Below are 18,531 nucleotides of genomic sequence, written 5' to 3'. Positions count from 1 at the left end.
TTGACTGACTCTTCAGTGCTTCCTACTCTGACCATGGAAGCCAGGGCTAGAGTTCTGAGCCCGGACTAGACTTCTCCTCAAATGCTGTCAGGAGATGGGCTGGGTACTTACAGGTACCTCCAACCTAATATGCCCCCCTGCATATCAGGGAACTCACAGGGGAGGTAGCAGTCTGATAACAGCAAATTTCCTGCCTCTGTGAAGTGTCTGAATGCCGGTCTAAACAAAGAGGGGGGAAGTTGGACTATTGCTGCCTACGTCATAACCTTAGCGTAGCCTATGTTATATCTTGTGTTTTACTTTGCATGTTCCCTTATGCTAACTCTGGTCCTTGCTGCTCAGCCAGTATGAATGTGCTGGGTGGAAGGTTGGAGTGCATGGTGATGGAGTGGAATGCTTGGGTGCCTGTGAGGTTGGGAGTGGCAGTTGGAGTATGGGCTGAGCAGCAGGGAGGCAGCTCCTGGTGGAGCTATCCTAAGATCTAAGCTAAGAACACAGAAATAATCTTACCTGCAACTAATAGCAATAAATAATCTTATATAACCTACACCTTGGCTAATGGACCTCATTATTTATTAAACCTATGTTAAGGAATGTCAGACTATATGGGAGATAGCCCTTAATTCTATGATGTTGCTTGACATTTTTCAACGATAACTCGAGCACAGACACTTTTAGGTCTCAACTGAGACGTCACTGGCGATGCACTGAAAAAAGGAAACTCTAAAAGGGACTTTTAGCTCGTCTATTGCTTACCATTGGTTTGCTTCTTTGTCAATCTTATTTTCTTCCTTTTCATTAGTGAGCCAATGCCAACGCCTGCCAGATTTACTTTGCGTTTTTATTTTCTTACCTGAAGCATGGACCAAGCACTGACTGATTTCTTGTTTAGTGGTTATGCTTTTATTGTGGTTCTTTTTTTTATTGCTTTACATATTCTTTGGCAGCTTGTCACAGGCTGGGCTTTCAGTGACACCAAGAACCCTACCTTCCTCCCCCGACCTCTTACCCTTGTACAGGATACATTCAGACATCTTGAAGTCCAATGGACTTCTCTTGATAATACCAAACACTTAAATGTTATGTTATGTTATTTAAATTTATAAGGCGTGCTGCTACCCCAAAGGGTTTCCCCGCGCTGGCAGGTATGGGTGAAAAAGAGTAAGTGGAAATACATTACTGATTGAACAGCCAGGTCTTCACTTGTCCACGGAAACTACTAAGGACAGTTTCCTCCCGTATAAAGATAGATTCCACAGGGAGAGGCCCAGAAAAGAGAAAGACCTACCGCCCATCCTGGTCAGTCTAATTCTAGGAATAACAAATTTAGATTGTCCAGCAGAACACAAAAAACGAGAAGGAGTGTACAACTGGATTAAAGATTGAAAGTATTGTGGGACTGTTCGGATTTTATCTTAAACATAAAGCTCAAGGCCTTACATTTAATACAGTTCTCCACTTCTAGCCAGTGTAATTTGCATAGAGAATCGGTGGTTGACACCATCCTGGGTATCTGACACAGAGCCTAGCAGCTGCATTTTGCACCACCAGCAACTTACGTACTATAGTTTTATTTGAGTCTAAGGATAGAACGTTGCCATAGTCAAGCCTAGATGTAATTAAGCCTTGAACCGTAGTACGTTGCACAGAGAGGGGTAACATCCACAGAAATGTATTCAACCATCTCAGAATGGTAAATCAAGTCGCAGCCACCTCAGTGATTTGTTGATTCATTGACAGATGGTCATCAATGATAATACCCAGGTTACGAACTTGATGTACTGGCTGGGGTAACAAGCCCATTTCAGTGGGCCAATGTTGCGGTCCCCAGAGGTCTTGTTCTTTTTCTAAAATCATAACTTCAGCTTTATCTCCCTTTAGTCTGAGCAAGTTGTTCTGCATCCAAGATACAATTTTCCTCAGACCTATCTGGAGAGGCAGATGAATCAGATCCCCTAAATTAAGTTAGGGAAAATATTATCTGCGTGTCCTCCGCATAGGAAAAAAGGGACAGCCCAGCCTCTTCGGCAATATATGCCAACGGGCACACATAAATATTAAACAACAGGGGACTCAGCACAGAGCCCTGAGGGATTTCATAAGGAGGTCAATGGATATTGAACTTGCGGAGCAAGAAAAAACTTGAAAAGTTCGATCAGCCAGGCGAGAGCAACAGCATTGTTATGAAGAGCCTCCAAGCCTAAGGAATGCAAGGCTTGTAACAGGACCGTGTGAGACACAGTGTCGAAAGCGGCACTAATATCCAGTAAGATGAGAGCCACCGTATCACCATGGTCCAGATGCCGTCTCAACATTTCGGTAACCCCAAGTAAAGTCGATTCAGTGGAGAAACCTGCTGTAAAACCAGACTGAGAAGGATGAAGGAAACTCAGAGACTCAACCAAAGAAGTCAGCTAAATATTGACATGTTTTTCAAGAAGCTTAGAGAAAACCGGAAGCAGAGAAATAGGACCTAAATTAGAAGGCATAGAAGGATCAGCATTAGGCTTCTTTAAGAGAGGGAGCACCATGGCATGCTTCCTGTCTGGAGGAACAAAACCTTCCTGTAAATAGGCATTAATGAATGAATTAGCATTTCTAAAGCGCATGGTTACCCGAGGGCATCCCAGTGCATTGAAAAGGGAAACATCGTTTACAACGCGGTGTTTACACCGCATGACCTTTACCACGCAGCCATTACAACGCAAGTCATTACTACGACTTGCGTTGGATGGGACTCTTGGTTAAGGAATAGTTTGATTTTCTATTCAAACACCTTCCCTACTGTTACGTGGGCTGGAGTTGGAATAGAAAATTAAATTAATCCTCAATCCAGTGCCCTCCAACGCAAGTTGTTGCAACAACTTGCCTTGTGAAAACTGTGTTGTAAAGTACCGCGGTCAAAAAGATTGCGTTGTACTGACATACATCCATTAAGAAGATCCATGATTAACCAGAGCATCGATGCCTCAAGCTGTTTCATCACGGAAATGGGAAGAAGGTCACTAGGCGAGCCTGATTTAATGCTTGCCAAGAGACTGTTAAAAGTGCTAGGTTCTAAAAGGGGCCATGCTTCCACCCTAATGCTGGATTTTACATTATCCTGGATCCGAGAGACTCCTGTACTAACAATAGTAGGTACGGTATTGGAAGTCTGCGGAAAACCTAGCTGGTTGTCATAGGTTAGAGTAGAATACATTTTCTCAACTTTTTCCACAAAGAAGCAAGTGGAGTTCTCGCTTTGCGTAGCAGTTAGAGCACAAGGGGCCGTCAGCGTTTTAGAGCCAGATAGTTCTTTGACTACCTTAAAATGGGTTTTTGGGCAATGCTGAGCTTGTGAAATTTTAAGGGAAACAAACTCAGTGTGAGCTGATTTACAAAGAATATGATACTCATTTAGAGCCTTTTTATAGCCTATCTTAGCATCTATCGTGTAGTATTTGTAGTAAATCCAAACGTTGTCGGTTTTAGGGTCTTTCTTACCAGTCTTGAGGTGTTGGGACAGTTCCCGGCTTCGGTTCTTGTAGGTCCTGGTTTTGCCGAGATAGGGGCGACCCCTTCTGGTAGTCATGGTGCTGCCGACAATGAAAGCTTAAGCAGCCAGTGCCCTCCAGAAGGAGTCCCAAGAGGAAAACCCCTGAGGGAAAAAACCTCTGATCTTGATGATGAGACTCCAGGAATGAAGAAGACAAGGAGACAGAAAACACTGTAAGACCAAGAGTCCAAAAGGAACCAGGAGCAGACTGGAAAACAAACTGGAGCAGAAGGTGCAAGGGGAAAAGAAGAGCCAACAGAACGAAGCAATCACCTAAAGAGGAGCTACGGAACCAATAGGAGAGAGGACACACCAGCAGGAACAAGAAGTGTTGTAACGCAAGAAAGAAAAGGTTCTGATCCATTATATTCAGAAAAAACAGGAAATGATGTACAAGAACCGGAAGTGACGCACAGGAAGTGACAAAACAGGAAGGAGAGGTATCGCAAACTTGGATAGGGAAAAGAGTGAAGTGCAGTACAGAAAGATTGCCATGTTAGGAAGGTAAGCAACCCTCCCCTGTAGCCTTCGAGGAGCAAGATGAAGAGGAAAGCAACAATATGGCCCCCCAAGGAAGGGGGATCACCAGCCGCTCACACCAGGTGAGTGCAATTTCCCATGGTGCCTTGGGAAGCGGATGGGCCGCCACGCAAGAATGCGGCATGCCCGAAACCAACAACATCTCGGGTGCTTTCTGCGATGCCGTCAAAGTGGCCACAGCGGGCCGCAATGCACTACCACGGTGCCCCCGAAGAGAAGGGAGGGGCGCCATGGGTTGCACCACTGCTGGCAAAGAGGAAACAGGCAGTGCCGCGGGTCACGAGTCGGCCCGCAGCATAACAAACGTGTACACACACACAACTCACAGCACAGTTTGCTTTTGGGAAAACACGCTTATGTTTTCACAGGTCAGTGCATTTCGTCAACTAACAAGCATATTTCCAAAGTTTACAGCGACACCTCGGAATACTGAGCTGTTGGTTCGAGCTACTGTAGGGTGTGGGCCTCAGGTCTCTTTGTTTACATTCCTGCCAACAAATATATAAACAATCAGAGCGTTTGTGGTATCAGACATTTACTTAAACTTGGCATTATGGTACCAGTATTGTTCTCACTTTATCTCAGAGATGTACTAATATTGCTGAGACATCGTAAGTATTTTGGGGCCCAAGGGCCAAATATATTTTGGGGACCCCTGTTCAGAACAGATATGAATTTATGAGTTCAATTCATGAAGCTTTATTCGGTACATACAAGATGACCATAAAAGCACAACACATATAATAAAAACAGATAAAACATTATTACAATTAAGAGTTAAACACTTGATACTTAAAATAACATGAATTTATGAGTTAATTTTCCACTCTTTCATGCACTCTTAGGCCAGGTAACTGGCAGCGCACAGGCCCTTTGGTCCAAATTCTAAATGTGCTAACATCTAGTATTCAGGGATAATGACGTGTGTTTTCAATATTGTAACACAGCAGCAGCTCACTAATATTATTGAAAATAATCTCTGTGACAGCCAACCCATTTGTCCTATGTAAGATCCTGTTTTGCTCTAAAAAAACCTTTTCTATGAATGCTGCATGAAACATAAACACAATATTTCTCTGCAAAATGTCTGCAATAGACTCCTACACATCACCCATATTGAAAATAAAATAAAGGAAAACAGCATTTAAAACAATTTGTTGAAGAATTATTCTAGGTTATCAAGGAAGATTGCAGAACAGACCTGGCTCTATCAGGGGGCCTACTGAAAGGCTGGGGCCCTGGGCCAGCCCCTACTTTACCGATGCATTAAAACTTCTCTGGAAGATTGGTCATTGGTGATACATCTGTTTGGAATGTATGATATTGCAACGCATACTTTTACAACGTGGTATTTTGCATCGCGTTCGTTACAACGTAAGTCGTTGTGCTGGAGGGCGCTGGATTTAGGAATAGTATGATTTACTATTCTAACTCCTGCCTACGTAACAATAGGGATGGTGTTTGAATAGTAAATCATACTTTTCCTTAGCTAAGAGAGCCATCATGTGCAAGTCATTGTAACGACTTGCGTTGTAATGCCGGGATGTAAACATACCGCGGTGTAAAGACTGTGTTGTAAAGGTTGCTCTCCATCTGTTTGCTTTTGTGCATTAGTAACTTTAAGAAAAGTAGGCATGAGAGCAAAAATTGGGTGTTGGATGCTATTGTCTAAAAATAAATGTTCCTTGTTTACATTCAAGCAAGACTAAATATATAAATGGGCCATTACCAAGAATATCTACATACCACAGCCCTGTATTAAAATATTTAACCCAGAATAAAGGCACAGGCAGGTTTTCATTGAAGCCCATTTAAAAACATGCTTCCAAGCGAAAACTGAATAGCGTCGCTTTTTGTCAGCCAAACACTACCATCACTGAATATGCAGGGAATAACAGAAATGTTAGCTTTTGGGGTGAAACTCCCTTGATTAACTGCTGTGGAGGCTACGCCGCATTTTGGTTCATTTAAGGTTTTGCCTGCGGCAGAGAAGGTGTGCTGTCACCTGTGACGAACTTTCTTGTACACAATACTCTAAAACAGGCTTTTAGCTTGTCCATTACTTACCATTGGTTAGCTCCATTGGCAGTCTTGTTTTCTTCCTTTTCATTAGGGACCTAGTGACAGCACCTGTGTGCTTCACTTCATCTAGGACGGTCAACCTCAAATCTGGGGAACCGGGTTCGAGCCTTGGCAAGGACGCACAACATCCTGTGACTCTAGGAAACACTTGATCTCCATGGGCCTCATTTATGAGGCCGTGCGTCATTTTTACGCCGCCGGTGCGTCACCTTTTGTGACTCACCAGCAGCATAAAAAATGTGCCTTGTTGCACCATATTTACAAAGTGACGCAACTAGGTAGATGCGTCACTTTGTAAACCCTACGCCAGGTATAATGTATGCAGGGGGGGGCGTTCCGACGCACGAAAGGGTGACAGAAGTGACGCTGTAAAATCTATAAGATTTCATTGCGCCACTTCTAGGACACAAATGCAACAATTTCTTACGCCTGCCTCACAGCAGACGTAAGACTGACGCAGACCCTTTCACATCGGGCTTGCCCCATGTGAAAGGACACATTGTTGGAGTTGCGTCACTTTTGTAACACACTCCAGCAATGCGTCACTTTTGCGCCATACAGATACGTCAGAAATACTGACGTATCTGTAACTCCTTGCACCATGATGCGTCATACTGTAAATATGACGCATCATTAGTGTCGCAAGGAGGGTGCAGTGAAAAGTGACACATCGCTGTTTTCACGCAGCGATGCGTCACTTGTCATAAATGAGGCCCCATGTGCCTAACAAAAATGAATGTGTTCTCATGTAACGCAACTGGTGCTCATGTAAAGTGTTCTGATACCTGATATGTTCGGGTCAAGTTTGCGCTATATAAAACTCCATTAAAAAAAATCTCAGTGTGTTTTACTTTTTTTCCGAGGAGCATGGACCAAATACTGATTAATTTCTTGATTAGTGTTCTTCCAAGCTGCTTGCGCTCAGATTGTGGAACTTTTTTTCTTGCTTCTGCTTGCAAGACAACATGAAACCATCAGAGTTGAAGCTCCCGGTATTTCCAAAAGTTGAATACAAACAACTAGCATTATTGAAGCTTTAATGCATATGACCAATGTCCCAAATATAAATTTCGGCAGAATGTCACTTTTAATGATGATGAAAAGCTGTAAACATACTGCGTTCATTTAATACTGTTGCCAGACAGTATGTGTTTTTCTGAAATTGAATTTAATTTTGCACCTGTAATACATTTACTTATTTGTTGTTGCCTCTTTTATAATTTAGAGGTGTTAGAAATGGGGTCGCTAGTTGGCAGTGGCTGGCCACAGTCCAAGTAGGGACCCTTCTTCTTAAGTCAGAGTAAGGGGGCTACACCCTTTGATAACCCCTGCTCAACCTTGTGGTAACGTAGCACGAGCAGCTAGGCTTATCTCAGAGGCAGTGTGTAAAGCAGTTATGATCATACACAGTAACACAGTGAAGGACACTACAAAGGGAAACCACACAAGTAGTTATAAAAAAATAAGTATCTGTATATATGGACTTAACACAAGACCAAAAATGGTAAAAAGCCACAGTACTGAAAAAAGGGAGGGTACGCTTGAAAAGCTGGAAAAAGAGTTCAAAGTGTTCAAATAGGGGGTCAGTTCCAGGCAGGGGTCCCTGCGACCCTTTTACTTACAAAATACCTGGATTTCGTAGCAAAACAAGCAAAATGTCGCAAACAAGCTGTAGCGATTATTTTCCCCAAGCTAGGCCGACGATGTGTTGAATCCTTGCCGCAAGGGAGGATGATGCGCTGAGCCTGTTGCATGTGCGATCTTGTTGTGATGAAAGAAAATGGCGCCCCGCGAGGGAGGCACGATCCGGCTGCGATTCGAGGAAAATGGCAGACGCACGGTGCCCGCTCTGCGATGATCTTGATGCGATGGTCCGGGGTTAGCGAGCCTTCAACAAGCCCGCAAGCGTGCGATGCAATGATCTTCGGTTTGCGAGCGCTCGGTGGCAGCAGCGCTATGATTTTCCTTATGCTCTTCAGTTGCGGCGGCTCGCAAACTGCGTTAGCTGTGATTTTCAGCACTCTCTTCTATTTATAGAACTAGAGGCCCTGGAACTCACAGGAGCCTCACCTGCAGATAGAAATCCCCACTGGGAGGAATCAGGAGGCTGGAGGGGGAGTCAGGTGTGCCCGTGACTCCAGGAGGAGGCTAGCTCTCTTCCAACCCAATAAAAGTCTCTCAAAAGTCCTTTTCCCTCTTCTTCTAAGTCCAAGGGAAATTACTGCAGGCCAATCCAAGAAACAGCAACCAAGCACAAGGACATTCCTCTCCTGCGGATGCCTTCAGTAACACGGACAGAGGTTCCTCTTGACATCCAGGAGCAATACAATAATCAGGGTTTGGGCACAGATATTTATACCCCAAAAGTCTTTGTTCTCAAAAGTCTCTAGTCACTGAACCCAGCCAGAACCAGTTCTGCTCAGGCCTGGAGCACTTTGTTTACCAGGCTGCATCCTTCCTTTCAGAAAGAGGGGGTCTGCCATCAGACGCACAGTAGGAGGTGGAGCCAGCATTCACCTTGCCAGGCATTGCCCTATTCAGGTCAAGGAGCTACCCATCCCCAGTACTCAATGCCGATCTCTCTATTCAACCCAGGTTTGACTCAGCCTGCCTTGCCCCTCTAAACCCAGAAATCCAATACAAATAACAGCAGAGCACACTGGAAGGCTTAGGCAAGAAAATACCTACTTTCTAAAAGTGGTATTTTCAATCACAGAATGTTAAAACCAACTTCACTAAAATATGTATTTTATCATTCTGAGTTCAGGCATACTAAACTCAAATTTCTACCATGTTCCCTGAGTCAAATAGGACTATAAGATGTAACAGCCAGTCTGCTCATTCTAGCCTATGGAGAACAGGTAGCCTTGCAGCAGTGAAAAACAAAATGGAGGGTAATTCACTACCAGGACATGCTATACATATCAAGCCATGTCCTACCTTACACACACAATGCACCTCCCATAGGGGTGAGTGACATGAGGCTACAGGAAGGTTCAGGGGCTGGGAAGTGTGGGCACTTCACAGCCAGGATGGCAGTTCTGGACTGCACTTAGACACGGCAGTGGCAAGTCTGAGGAACAATTTACAAGCTGCTCCTGTGGTTGGCACAAACCAGCGCTGCAGGCCCACCTGCAGCATTTAGGTTACCAGCCCTGGGCCACACTACTAGAACCTAACAGGTAAACCAAATAGCCAATCAGGGAGATTCCAATTCACAGTCATATTTACACAGGGAGCATTTGCGCTGTGGCACTGAATGGCAGTGGCACAGCGCCCAGAGCATCTAATACCAGCAAAACAGAGGAGACAACAGTGAAAATATGGAATGGAGACCCACGCCAATGGTGCCAGGTCTAACAAGAGGATGTCTTATTTATCATCATCAAACATCCAGAGATTTCACAAAGTTTGTTTCACTGTTACCTCCCTTTACCTTTACCCGCCCCTAACCCCTAAATACCTCCTAAACTCACCTTTATGTCCATTTATCCACCCCTAAACCCTCAAGTCACCATCACCCCCTTTATATATACCTTACCCGGCCTGAACCCTCAATTCACCCTCACCTTCCTTTACCTCTACCCACCCCTCAACCCTAAATACCCCCTTACCTCCTTTTAAATTTACCAATCTCTAAACCCTAAAATCACTTAATAAAAATGTTTAAAAAAGCATGCTTTAAAAAAAATACTTATCTGTGTGGGACAGTACTGTGCGGTAAAGGTACAAATACTTACCTGCATGGTGAAGGCAGTGTGGTAAAGCCTGTTTTCCCCTCAGGTAGGAAACATCCCGCCCTTTCTTTAAACACTCTCCTGCTTTCTCTCTAGTGGCCCTATATGTTTTGGGGGCACTGTTGGTTGTTTTATGCCATTCAGTATGTTTAGTAGTCACCTTTGCCTCTTTAGCAGTATGCCTTCCTCCCCCTTCTTACGACCCCACTCTATACTTTTGGTCTTGCCTGAGACAGCGAATATGCTGTCACTTCCATTTTATTTACTTACAGAAGGCTTAGCGCCTGCCCAATACTTCCCATTGATTGGCTTCATCGTCTTTCTAATTTCCTTGCATCTCTTTGGTCATTGAGCGTCAGGTTCACTTCCTATTCGTGTGTTTATCCCTACCCTGGAGCATGGCCTAAGTGATGATTCCTTTACCCAGTGCTCTTCCCCTGCTAGCTACTTTCAGAGGTATTTTTACTTGCATCCCCTTCCTCTCTCTCCCCTCCCGCACGTTTGCTTGCTCTGACCCCCACACTCCTCCTGCATTTTTGTTTGTCATCTCGTCCCCAACACTCTCCCATTGCTGCTTCCCCCTTCCACCTCCCACCATCCACCCCTTTGTTGCTGGCCCCTCCAATCCCACTAGAATAAAAGCACACAAAGGTCACTCCAATGGGGTTCAAGGTGCTACCAAATTGCAGTCAGCACTGCGTTCTCTGCTCTGCATGGTCTTTTAAGCAATTTCTTCATGCAGTGCCAAAAGGAGTACTTCAGCTCGGATGTAGGTATTCAATTTTTTTTAATAAACACAGAGAATAACCCTATACAAAGGAAATGGAATACTGCCCCTCGTGGTCAATGCTGGCCAAATCACTGCGTCACAGCATTTGTTTCTAACTTTCAGCCATGCTGCACAGTAGGTGCACTGCTGAATAGCATAGCTAATAGAAATTGAGAAAGCCAATAGCTCTCCCATAGGCGAGACCTATTGGTTTTTGCTAATGCTTGTTCTAGTTTATCAGGAAAACACTAAGGGCCCGATGTAGGTAAATCTTTTTTACCACTTCATAAATACCAATTCATACCGAATCGGTATTTAAGAAGTGGTAAAAAAGAGGAGGGGAGATGTAGGTATTTCAGATTCGGTAAATACCGAATCGTTAAGATTCGGTATTTACCGATGTGTAAATACCGAATCGGTAATGCCCATTGATTCCTATGGGCATTGAAGCCCATAGGAATCAATGGGCATTACCGAATCGGTATTTACAGATTCGGTAAATACCGATTTCAGCAAGGGTGCAGGGGGTGTCACTTTGACACCCTCTGGCACCCCAAAAATAGGCATGTGCGCCATGTGGCACACATGTCTGTGTGTCACATGGCACAGGTGTGCATGCACACATGTGCATGCACACCTGGATTCGGTATTTTATCACCCAATTGGATTGGGTGGTAAAATACCGATTCTTAAAGCCCTGTGGCACTCTGACATGTGCCAGCTACATCTGCATTTACAGAATCGGTATTTTACCGAGTCTGTATTTACCGATTCGGTAATTTTACCGAATCGGTAAATGCATGCCCTACATCTGAAAACCCTAATACCGGTCGGAAACGGCCAAAATCGTCCGTTTCCGACTGGTATTAGGGCTCCTACATCTGGCCCTATATGTGTGGAACATAAATAAAGTGATTTCTGTGTACGATCCCCATTCAAGTAATATCTTGTAGGCGTCATATTGAAAACATGTAGAAAGAACAAATTAGCTCCATACAATAACCTATCAGGTGTGGCTCGCCTCGGGGAAAAGAGGCGAGGTGGGGTCAATGGGGGACGACGGAGACAAATAAAAAAGAACTTACCTGCTGCTCTCCAGCATCTTGCTCATCTGCTCCTCTCCTCTCCACTGCAGGCAGGCACAGGCTCCCAGGCTGCCCTGTGACCAATCCTGAAGCTCAGGGGCGTAACAAACACCCCCGCAGCTCCTGCGGTGTGGGGGGCCCCCAGTCTCCAGTAGGTGAAGGGGGCCCCCTCAGCTCAGGTCGAGATCTGGGAGAGGCTCTGAAGCAGCAGCAGTTTCTGCACCCTGCTCTGAGCCCCACGCTCTGACCCACGACTGAAGAGAAACAATTAAACGAGTTACATTGTTTCTCTTCAGTCAGAGCCACGAGCCAGAAAGAGGATGGGGATGGGGCCACAGAGAGCAGGAGGCAGCACAGAGCACTGCTCAGGACCCTGACAAGGGTGGGAGTGGGGGCCCTCAGAGACAGCATTCCCCACAGGGCACAGCCTCTGAGAAGGGAGAGGACAAGGACGGGGGTGGGGGTGGGGGCCCCAGAGACAGTGCAGGAGGCAGCACAGAGGAGAGCTCACAGGAGAAAGGATGAGGGGGGGGTCCCCAGAGACAGCGCAGGAGGCAGTGCAGAAGAGAGCTGACAGGAGAAAGGATGGGGGTGGGGCCCCAGAGACAGCGCAGGAGGCAGCGCAGAGGAGAGCTGACAGGAGAAAGGATGGGGTGGGGGCCCCAGAGACAGCGCAGGAGGCAGTGCAGAAGAGAGCTGACAGGAGAAAGGATGGGGATGGGGGCCCCAGAGACAGCGCAGGAGGCAGCGCAGAGGAGAGCTGACAGGAGAAAGGCTGGGGTGGGGGCCCCAGAGAAAGTGCAGGAGGCAGCGCAGAGGAGAGCTGACAAGAGAAGGGGTGGGGGCCCCAGAGACAGTGCAGGAGGCAGCGCAGAGGAGAGCTGACAGGAGAAAGGATGGGGGTGGGGGCCCCAGAGACAGCGCAGGAGGCAGCACAGAGGAGAGCTGACAGGAGAAAGGATGGAGTTGGGGAGCCCAGAGACAGCGCATGAGGCAGCACAGAGAAGAGCTGACAGGAGAAAGGAGGGTGGGCCCAGAGACAGTGCAGGAGGCAGCACAGCGGACAGCTGACAGGAGAAAGGATAGGGGTGGGGGCCCCAGAGACAGCCTAGGAGGGAGCGCAGAGGAGAGCTGACAGGAGAAAGGATGGGGTGGGGGCCCCAGAGACAGCATTCTCCACAGGGATCTGCTCCTCTGAGGCAGCACAGAGCTGACTTCGGCCAGAAAGATTGCAGCTCCAGAAACAGGATCTGCTGGGATGCATTTGAAGGTGAGAGTTAGAGCTATTGATGTTGTAAAGGACAACACATTTTACCTATGCGTTTTCTGTTTAGAGTGGAGGGAATGTGTGTGGTGTCAAGTGGACATATATGGTTTGTATTGAAATTGTTAGTTGTGGAATTGTGTTGCGTTGATTGGATCTGTGTAGTGAAAAAATGTGGCATGGTTTGCTGTGTAATTATGTGGTATTAAGTAGAGTGGGATTGTGTGTCTTGGAGTGGTATTATCTGGAATGGTAATTTGTGTTGTGGAGTGGTATGTAGTAGAGTTTACTAATGTGGTGTGCTGTTAAATATTGTAGCATGATGTGGAATTTTGTGGTGTAGATTGGATGTATGTGGTGTGTTGTGTATTTGTGATGTTAGTCTGATTTATGTAGTGTGTTGTGAATTATGTGGTGCGGAATGGAAATGTGAGTTGAATTGTGTGACATGGAAGTTGCGGTGTTGAGTGAAATTACGTTGAGTGGTATTATGAGGCATGGTGTGTATTGTGTGGAGGGTAATTATGTGTTTTAGAGTTGAGTGTAAATATGTTGTGTGAAGTGTAATTATATAGGTTGAAGTTGAATTATGTGTAGTTGAGTTGAGTGGAGTGTAATTATGTTGTTGGGAGTGGTATTAAGTTGTGTGGAATGTTATTCTGTGATGTGGAATTATGTGGGATGGAGTGAAGTGGAAATATGTGTATTTTTAGGATTATAATTATGTGGTAAGGAATGTTGTAGTGTTAAATTATTTGTAGCTGTATTGCGTGGCGTGGAATTATAAGCAGGGGCATAACACAGGGGTGTAACACAGGCCCCCGCAGCCCCTGTGTTGCGGGGGCTCCCTGCGCTCCAGGGCCCCCTTTAGCAGTGTCAGCAAGCACTACACATCAGTGACCGTCTGGGATAGGTAATTAATTAATATAGGTAGGGTATGTAACTTACACTCGCTCTAGAATTTTCTTCATAAATGAATGGTAAAATGTAAAAAAATGGTAATGGTGCACACTGCGCAGAGTGCATATGTCTCCACCGCCGCGTCTGAGCGATCTTACTCTTCACCCTTAGGGTGGGGCTGGTGACCAATTGTCATGCGCATTGCTGACTGGTGAAGCGAGGAGGCGTCCCAGAAGCCAGAGTGGAGACAATTGAGAGGTAATGAGCTACGGCAACCGCCAGCCATAATTTAATTATTTCTCTGGCTAGCCTTGTTTGCCCTGTCTTCTGCGGCCCGCGCAGGTGAGTCTGTCTGTTCCCCCAGTCTATGCCACCCCCCCACAGACAAGTGCACCCTACCCAAAATTTATTGCGACAACCACTTGTGTGCGTAAGGTCTCCAGTTTAGAGTGAAGTCATTTAGTAAATGAAAGGCGCCTTTGGTACATGAAGGTAGTTTGGAAAAGAGGGGGGTTATGCTCCTCATTAAAGATTAAAAGTGCATGTCATCAGTTTCACCTGCAATTTATGTTGATTTGCGAATTTTACAGAAAACACAAAAATCGTCATTGAAGTTTGTGGGCGCAAGTAAGTATGGGCGAAATTCATGAATTCGCAGTACGCAAATTAGTGCAAAAGCGAATTCGCGTTCCGCATAATCCGTGAATTTGTGCGAATTTGCGAATTTTTTTTTGCGTGTTCGCAGGACGCTTTGCGTGTTCGTGGCCCGCTTTCAGCGCGCCGACCACGAAGTTACCGGTCGTACATGGGCGCGGCCATCTTGTTTGCGTTGCGTATTTCCGTTTCCGGGCACTAGTTGCATTCTCGCGGTGTGCGCGGGGCGCGATTACGTGGTCGCGTGCGTGCTCGCGGGGGAAATATCATGCAAACTTACCCACGTGGTCCTCAATGGGCGCGGCCATCTTGTTTTTCATTCATTGCTATGGTTCTGGGCATGCTTTTTCAATCCTCCCCTAATCTTTGCAATCCTTTGTTTCTTTGAACTTTTTTTTTTTATCTTTTTTACCCATTATCTATCCCTTTCTTTTTCTACATCTATATTTTGTGTTTTTTTCTACTTTTGGTTACTTTAAAAACTACTTTTCTAAGTCTTTTCTTTTATTTACTTTTTCTCTATTCTCTTTTTATTATTTCCATTCCTGTCCAGGACCATGGCAAAGGGAGCCGGGAAGATCAAGGGGAAGGCTCCCGCACCCCGTACCCGGCTCCCTTGTGGGCGATTAAGGGGGGAGCAAGTAGTAGCCCGGGAGATCTTCAGCACGGTGGAGGTGGCTGCACTGATTTTCTACGTCCAGCGCCACCTCCCCAAGACCGTGGCAGCAGGGGGCAGGCCCGGTTCAGGGTATGGCCTCCGGGAGCGTCGCAAGCTCTGGGATAAGGTGTGCCGGGCCATGCGTAGGGAGTCGGGGGTCCGGCGCACCTGCCATCAGGCGACGCGTCGGTGGGCTGACCTCCTTGACCGGGAGCAGGACCTGCTCCACCTGCTAGGCGTGGAGATCCCTGGCCTTGGTGAGTAGCTATTTATTAACTACTTTGTTTTCTACTGCTCTGTGTTATATTGCCAATATATGTTTTTCCCGAAGAGCAAGAATGCTGCTGATTCGATTACATTGCAGGTAAATTAATGTTTAAATAGCTTCTGTGATTGCAGGTGCTCGCCTGCTCAGTGGCGTTGCTCCAATGCTTACTTGTTTGCAACTCTGTGCTCATTTGAGCAGAACTGCGTAATGCTAGAGAGACTAGGGACTCAAGTCTAGTCCTTCCTTTGTACTCCTGCTGCCACTAAGAAGAGATAGTGGTGGATTGATAGGTTGAGTATATTATGACTTGTTATTTAGTAGTAGGGCATTTTTTAGTGGTCTGCAATCATGATGACGGACTGTGTCTGTCACGTCGCGTGCTGCTGAGTGCTGGCAGTCGTAGTGCAACCTTTTTGTTGTTGGTTTAGTTAGGTATTTACATAACTTTCCAAGTAGACGGTCTGCGAATCCAGCAATACTGTACTATCTATCCTAGTTGACCAGATCAGATAGGTCAATCAATACATGAAGTGCAATTGTTGGTAATTTGTTTCCCCAAGATAATTTTAGATTGTGGTCAAAGAAATCAAATATTTCCAAAAAATAATCATCCATGTTTGTGTTTATTTCATGATCATCAGCACCTCCCGGGGCAAGAAGACCACACCTGAGACTCCGGCGGAACAAGGTGGGCAGGATCGGTCCTCTGCAGGCTCTTCTGCGGGCCCCAGTAAGTTGTTCTGTTGTTAATATTAATAATTATACTTCCCTAACTTTCACAGCTCCTATTCATTCCAAACTGTTTCCTAATTCTATTTTTTACAAAATAGTCTTTGATCTTCTTGTAGACTGTTTCTATATTCTTATCCTGCCTCTACCATCACTCTCTGTGCTACTACTATTTACTATTATTATGAGTTGGTCTGTGTAGGTAGCTAAGCTTGCCCAGTCGGCAAGCGGTGTTAAACAAAACTCTGATCCAGCAATAGCTCTAGAGGCACTGAGTGCAGTCCTCTGGGTTGCCCTTGCTGTCTATTCCAGTCTTTTTAATGTTAGTGCTTTGACAATTTCCAACAACAAAGTGTCAATGTCCACCAAGAATAAGCTAGTAGTTGGCTTTTTGATTTGATAGTAGCACATACCATACCGCTAGTGTTTCAGGGACTATTCTGCACATACAGAAGTATGGACAAGAGAAATAGGACATTGTTGATGATAGGCGCAGTTTGACTTTCCACATACCTCAGTCAGAACAGAAGTTGAACCCCCAATCCCCTGACCGACTATCTAGTGTGTCTGACCAATGATTATACAACCCAGAAGAACAGAAGAAGACTACCGAGTCCCGACCTATCAGAGTCACGAAAGCATGCTTGCAAAGTGCAGTAGTGCAACTGCAAACCCGTCCACTCACTCACTCGTGAACAAAAACCACACAGTTTTTTTTAGTTTTAACGTTTTAAAAAACGATTTCTTTATTTTTAATAGCGCAGTATTCCCAGCGAGCAGTGGTGATAGATGACGTTAAAGTTTAAACACCCTTCCCTAGTATATACTTCAACTTAAAACATCTAATTATTAATAGTAACTGTGTGGGACTCGGGAGCCCTCACCTTGTTGGAACTTCAAGTCCTCCTGGTGGTGATGAGGAGTAGGTGGTTCTGTCTGTAATTAGAAAAATGTTGCACGTTAAAAAGCAAGCATTCATTAGTTGTGCCAAAAAGTGTTGCACGTTATTGCTAAGCATATAAGTTAACACCCTCCCCAAAACCGTGACTTTTTTCAGTCCCAATAATTAAAAATTGTTTATGTATTATCATTTTCTCTTCCACTACGAGATGAAATAGGGGTGGTGTATGGCATCTAAACATATGACATGTTTTTTCTAGGCGTCATCACAACTTAGGATGCGTCACTTCCCACCACCAGTGCCGGGACCAGCAGTGCGGAGGTGTCCACTCCAGGGGCGGATGTGGCGGCGCAACAAGTGCCACCAGGAGGAGCTGCTGGGGGGGATGGCTCAGCAGCGGCGGACGGTGGTAAGTTATTATACTCCTTACTTATTGACATTTTAGAGTAGGCTCGCAAAGGGGTGTATGATGTACTGTACAGTAGACAGTACACTAGTAGAAGTACACTGTACTGTTTTGAACAGTTACTAATTTAGAACTACATTTTTGCCAATCACGGAAAAGACAGTCACCCTTGACTTAGCCATAGCATTAGCGGCGGTAGTTCTCGAGTAAGCAATGGCCCCCTCTATTTGACCAAAAATATACCCTTGTTACCAAGGATATGGAGCCTGGTCTGTAAGTAAATAGTACTCACAACACGCAATGGGGTTGGAATAGCTTTGATATGATGAAAAAAGAAAAAGCTTTTTCTTTTTAGTGTCCCCTCACTCACCAGGGTTTCCCCACGGTGACATGCTTCATCATAGGGGCCATCCCAGCCCTCTACGGACTGGGGCGTGCTGCGACTTGCGAAATACATAGGAGCACTTATAATTGTGGACTATGTGTGGTGCTTGGTGTAGTGTGAAGTGGAGTGGTATGTGTACAGTGGGTTTAAAAAACGACCTGCCTAGTGAGCTACAAATGCTTTATTCTAGCTCCTGGGTGGTACATTTAAAAACAGGGTTTCTAGGGATCCTACTAACAATGAGTCAGGTGTGCCTAGCAGTCAACATGTTTCGAGCTTCCCCCAGTTCTTCTTCAGGACTACGCAGGGACCAGCCCTTTGTTCGCCACTCCTAACGTGCTCAAGTGAGTTCAACTAAGAAAACAAATATTTAATTAGAATGCTGCAAAAATAAAGGCATGCATTTAGTACATACGCTAATATTGATCATGTAGTACATGTAAAAAGACCTAACTCGGCCCCCTTGGTCGCGGAGAGTTAATCGTATCCCCTCCAATTTGGATTGCGGGATAGCTCGGCGTTCTAACCTGTACTGCAACCTCCGGACCGCATCAATATTTGTTTTCTTAGTTAAACTCACTTGAGCACGTTAGGAGTGGCGAACAAAGGGCTGGTCCC

The sequence above is a fragment of the Lissotriton helveticus genome, chromosome 5_1 (assembly GCF_964261635.1).
Source record: "Lissotriton helveticus chromosome 5_1, aLisHel1.1, whole genome shotgun sequence".
NCBI classification, from domain to species: domain Eukaryota; kingdom Metazoa; phylum Chordata; class Amphibia; order Caudata; family Salamandridae; genus Lissotriton; species Lissotriton helveticus.
This window is presented reverse-complemented; position numbering follows the sequence as displayed.